This window comes from Labrus bergylta, chromosome 18 (genome assembly GCF_963930695.1).
Source record: "Labrus bergylta chromosome 18, fLabBer1.1, whole genome shotgun sequence".
NCBI lineage: Eukaryota > Metazoa > Chordata > Actinopteri > Labriformes > Labridae > Labrus > Labrus bergylta.
Window position 1 is genome coordinate 1230287 of NC_089212.1, and position 6000 is coordinate 1236286.

The window sequence follows — 6000 nt, forward strand, 5'->3', positions numbered from 1 at the left end:
TTGATGTCTGGTTTTTACTCCATTTTTTTATTTAGGCTGCACTAATGTGATTACATGAGTAAACATGTCAGTTGATAAAGATACATTTAAGATGTCTTTCTTTATGCCTCTATAAACATTACCTTATTCAGAACTGTATGTGTAGTCAGCTGTGACTAATACAAAGTAATTCATGTAAAATGAATTATGGTTGTTTGAAGTGAATTCATAAATCACTTCACATTATTTAGACTGGCCTCAGCGTAATGAAAACAACATTTTATCTAAAGTTCTAAAGTTTTTGATGCAAAAAACTTGTGTTATATTAATTCAAAATGTTTTATTTATTACTATCCTCATAGTACAAGCACCTCGTAAACACAGGGTTTGATACTTCTGTTGTGAGTGAACAGCCAGAAGGGTCCTGAGAGCATTAATGTTATTGTAAGTAAATAAACAGCTCTGCAACATCATTCAGCATCACAGACGTACTTGGTGTGGCATTGGAAATGAACAACCAAAAGGAATTTCTCCATTTTGATTGTTGTCAAGATGACACAATTCAGGTTTGTTAGTGCATTAAACAAAGTTGGTTAGATGTCAAATGTCCTCTGGTACAAACAGAGACGTGACCAGACAACTGTGGCACTGACTCATGTAGGCGGGGCCTGAAGTTTGACCAACCAAGCAATAACCTCCGGTCTTGAAAAATGAAGTCAATACGGAAGGGCAAAATCCTGCAGTTCCTCGAGTGTCCACTTGAGGCTGGCTCCAGGAGCCCGGAGGTCACATACACACCACAGCCAAAAGCCTGTTTTTACAGTAGAACACTGTATGGTGAATACAGTGAGATTTTGTTTTTAAAACGGCTCCATTTTGATATTATGAACGACAAGTGTTATCCATAGTTAGATGTGTTTTTGAGGTGGCACCTGGGGTAGCCAATCAGATTTCATAGGGGGGCATTACAGTATTAACTTTAGCTAACAATCATTTCAATGTTTCAAGGAATGATTCAACAATTTGGGAAGCTTAGTTACTTTCTAATGACAAGTTCTACTAGAGAAAAGTAAAAATCAGCACCAGGGTTTTTACTTAGTGTAGTATTAAGAATGTTCAGATGAATATTAGGTTCTATCGACAATCAAAGTTTTAGTATGATCATTTTATGTTTAAGATACAATAACAGTTGTATCATTTATATATGTATACAGAATCTTAAGATAAAAGATTCGATTACTATGTGACAGTGTATCGCCTCATTTAATGCAATCAAAGCAACTGATACATTTTTTGTCCTGGATCATTCAACTATCAGAGTTTTGATAGTTCTCTGACATAAGCACAACTGCACCTCAAAGTTTGCACAGATCCAGATGTTTAAATTGGCACAACCTCCATACAGACACTGCTGCAGATCAATTCTACTGTGCAGCTGTGAAGGCCTTTTGCGGGGGTTTCATTTCATTTTTGTACAAGTTAACATACAGAAGGGAAAGAGGGCAGCAGGGGTTGTTAGATGTTGTGTTTCATCCCTCCACCCTCTCTCTCCCCCTCTCTCTCCCTCTCTCTCTCACTCTCTCTCTCTCAATTCAATTCAATTCAAATGAGCTTTATTGGCTTGACAGATCAACAATCTATGTTGCCAAAGCAGTAGAGAAAACATTTTGATCAACAAATGATTACAATATATACAGTAAACAAATACAACAAATATGAATAAAAGACATTAACAATAACATGAATTATTTTTACAGTGTATTTCTATGAAACATTAAGTGTATTTTGTCTCAGTTTGTGACAATCATAAACATATTTAGCAGCTCGTACTGCACACAGACTTTTCTCTCCACAGAGATATAGCAGCTTCTGAGGATCAGGGAGATGGAGAAAGTCAGGATATTTATGATAAATGTAATCAAAGAGAGTCTCTCTTAAATCTTTATACATGTCACAGTGTAGGAGGAAGTGAGATTCTGATGGCAGAGTGAACACAGCCTGGCCTCTCTGGGTAACCAGTTCTGTCTGTGACGGCCTGTTTCTATGGTCAGACTGTGTTCACTCAGTCTGTACATCGTCATGGTTTTCCTTAGTTTCACATGCCTCACTGTGCTCAGCTACTCTGCCAGCTTGTACTCTCTGTTTAGGCTCAAATAGAATTCTAATTTACTTTGTGATTTGGTGCTTTCCTTCCAATATTTGATATAATTGTCTTTTTGTTTTGACATAATTTGGTTGGGCCAGATTGTTTGGGGTGTGTCCTGAAGCGCTGGTGTTTGAGGGCGGAGCTTCAGGATCAGCTGGACATTTATAGAATGTGATGTTAATGATTAAAGGGTATTGGCCGAGTTCTGCCCTGCATGCATTACTGGCCGTGTGTCTGTGGACTCTCAGGATGTTTCTACACAGTTCTGCATGCAGGGCTTCCAGCGGGTGTTTTTCCCATTTGGGGAAGTCTTGGTTGGTTAATGGGCCCCATACTTCACTACCATACAAAATGATTGGGTCTATTATTGAATTGAGAATTTTGAGCCAGGTCCTAATTGGAATGTCAATCTGAATTTTTCTTTTGATGGCATAAAAAGTCCTTCTTCCTCTCTCTTTCAGCTCATTCACAGCCATGCCAACATGTCCAGTGGGAGTGATGACTAAGCCTAAATATTTGTATTGTTTGTATTTGACCTCTGTGTCCTGCAGGGTCACACCAGGAGCTGTGGACTTCTGCAGTTCTTCTGTGAATGTGTTAATATATATGTTATATGATAGCAAGAGGGTTGGACTCATGTTGCAGCCCTGTTCACCCCACGGTACTGCCTGAAATAATTTGTTCTTTTGTTTCCAATTTTAATTGCACATCTGTTATTTACATACATGGTTTTAATTAAATCATAGGTTTTCCCCCCTATGCCACTTTCTAGTAATCTGTAAAAGAGTCCTTCATGCCAAATGGAGTCAAATGCCTTCCTGAAGTCTACAAAACAAGCATACATTTTATTTTTCCTTTGGTGTACATGGTGGTTAATGAGAGTGCTGAGGGTGAAGATATTATCTGATGTGCGATGGTGAGGCATGAATCCAATACGACTTTTATGCAGGACGTTGTGTTCTTTTAAGAAGTCAACCATCCGGGAGGGTATGATGCTGCAGAGCACTTTGCCCAAACAGCTGGTGACACATAATCCCTCTGTAGTTCTGAGGGTCACTTTTGTCACCACTTTTAAATATTGGTGTAATAAGACCTTGACTCCAACTCTCGGGGAAATATCCCACACTCAGAATTAAAGAGCCCATATTTTGCCCTTTTTGGAGTTCGTGTATTTAATCTATGTACCTACTAAAGTATGTTCACAATAGCTAAAGTTTGTTTTCATGTACTGCCGCTCCATGCACCAGCTCGCTTCTGACTCTCTCTCTGAGACTCTGAAGTGCCCACGTTCAGAGTCCCCACGTGTGCCAAGTCTGGTCTGATTGTTCGGCCTGTCGGCTCTGCCGTAATTGGTCAGTCGCTCAGCACGGTTCTTGGAAATGTCTCGCCCCTTTTACCATATTGGGAATGCAGCCACTTTGGCTCCGAGGGGAGCAAAAACACTAGCACCTTAGCACTACTATGCTACCACAGGCTACGGCATATCATGGGCGTGCTACAGAAGTTAATGGGCCTGCAACATGAGCTGCTGGGCATGCCACAACGAGCCAATGGGCTTAGATCAGTGATATCACGCTGACAAGACGTCACACTGGCAATTTTTTTCCGAGGGGGGGTAAAACCGAGCGTTACATGCAGCTAATGCTGCAGCTGCAGAAGACGTAGGAGAAGCTGCGTTTATGCGAACTTTTGCACATAGATGTGCCTAAACATGCACAGGACACATGGAAAACACACTAAAGCATAATATAACCACTTTAAATTGAATAATTTTAGAATAATAATTGGAATTTTTCTGTGCTGTATTTTAGCATTTCGTTAAGTATGCCATCAGGGCCACATGCTTTTTTGTTTTTGAGAGTCTTTAATTTAGTTTTCAGGTGGTTTAAATTAACGGGGAGATCTAGGGGGTTTTGGTAGTGTTTGATGACCAGTTCCATATTTTGTAGTTTTTCTAGTATGTGAATGGTTTCAGAGTCAGTTCCTGGTGGTTTAGGTCCAAATAAGGACTGGAAATGTTCAGTCCATATGTCTCCGTCCTGTATGACCAGCTCTTCAGGCTCAGACTGACAGACAGACTTCCATTGGTCCCAGAAAGAGTTCGACTCGATGCTCTCTTCAACTCTCTCTAATTGTTTCTGTGTATGGTGGATCTTTTTGTTTCTGATTGTATTTTTAAAAGTTTGAAGTGTTTCAAAGTACTGAAGGCGTAGTTGATTGTTTGAAGGTTCTCTGTGTTTAAGGTTTGATAATTTTCTGACTTCTTTTCTCAGATTTTGACACTCTTTGTCAAACCACTGGTTCTTCTTGGTTGTTTTCCTTTTGTTTGTTCGTACTTTCAGTTCAGCTTTTTTTGCAGTTCTTTCAAAGATAAAACTCATATTTTGGACAGCCTTACATATGCCTTCAGTAGTGGGGGGTAGGGGTAATCTATAAAGTCTTGTACTAATGATTGGATCTCTTCACCATTGCTTGCCTCTTGGTATTGCTCAGTGCTGTCGGGGCTCCATCTATACGTCCTGGGGATGTTGAACAGTTGGCTGGGTTTGGTCTGTGTCATATTGTTCTGTTTGAGGAACAGGGTGATTTGGTTGTGGTCTGATAGAGGGGTCTGGGGCTTGACTGTGAATGCACTGAAAGAGAGGGGGTCCATGTCTGTGATCATATAATCTAAAGTGCTGTTGCCAAGAGTTGAACAATAAGTGAACCTTTCCAAAGAGTCGCCTCTTATCCGCCCGTTGACGATGTACAGACCGAGGCTCCTGCACAGCTGTAACAGCTCCTTCCCGTTCCTGTTGATCGCCCGGTCAAAGTTGTTTCTAGGAGGCAGGTGGAGGTGGTCAGTAGGAGCTTGTTGGATTATAAAACTGTCTCCTTGACTATTAATGATTTCAGAAAGTGTACCAGTCCGAGCATTCAAATCCCCACAGATGATATTTCCCTGGCCCTGGTAGTGACATATCATAGTGCTCAAGGCAGGGAAATATGTCATCAGAGAAGTAAGGAGACTCAGAGGGGGGGACGTAGACTGCACATACATGTATGTCTTTCTGTGTCGGTGTTATGATAATGCGGAGGAGCGGGAGGAAATTGGTTTCGAGTTGAAGAGACGCCACGAGGAAGACGCGAGGACACAGACACCTGAGAGACTGAATCTGAAGTAACATTTATTTTTGTTTCAACACTTCACGGGTTCTTTTTGCACATGAACTAAACTGATATGAAAGAGAGGGCTGGCGGAGGAGATTGTACCCAAGTGGCTCTGTGGATCGAGTTGTCCGAGTGAGCTGGTCGTGGCACGTACAAGGATCTTTGGGGTGAGTCACCTATACGCACCCCTTAAACAGACAGGACAATTGCACACACATTCAAATAAGGCAGGATACACATTCACGTTTACGCAACACGTAAGGAGAGGCATTTAGGTTATGGGCTCACTGGCCTTAGCGTCAGGAGCTAGGATAGCATTTAGCTGTGGGGTTGTGTTAGCTCGTAACAGTCGGGACAAGATCTCTTTTGATTTTCAGCCAAATGTAATTTTTTTCTATTTTGAGAATCTGTATTGAATTGTGTAGCTGTGACTTGTACCATATAATGAGTCTTCCTGAGTCTCTGCCTTGACTAACAGTCGATCGTTTTTGGGAAGGAGCGATAACCTCTCTGTAGTTTGGGGGGCAGTGGGTGGGTACATCAGCTCTACACCATGTTTCTGATAGGATAATTATATCATTACTATTTACACTATTTACAAAATCAGAGGTTTTACTCTTCAAGCCAAAGAGTGAAAAGACCTTGGATATTCCAACAGCTTATTTTAAATGAACTCATTGAGATTCTCAACCAAGGATGAAATTAAACATAGACAAACACAGAAA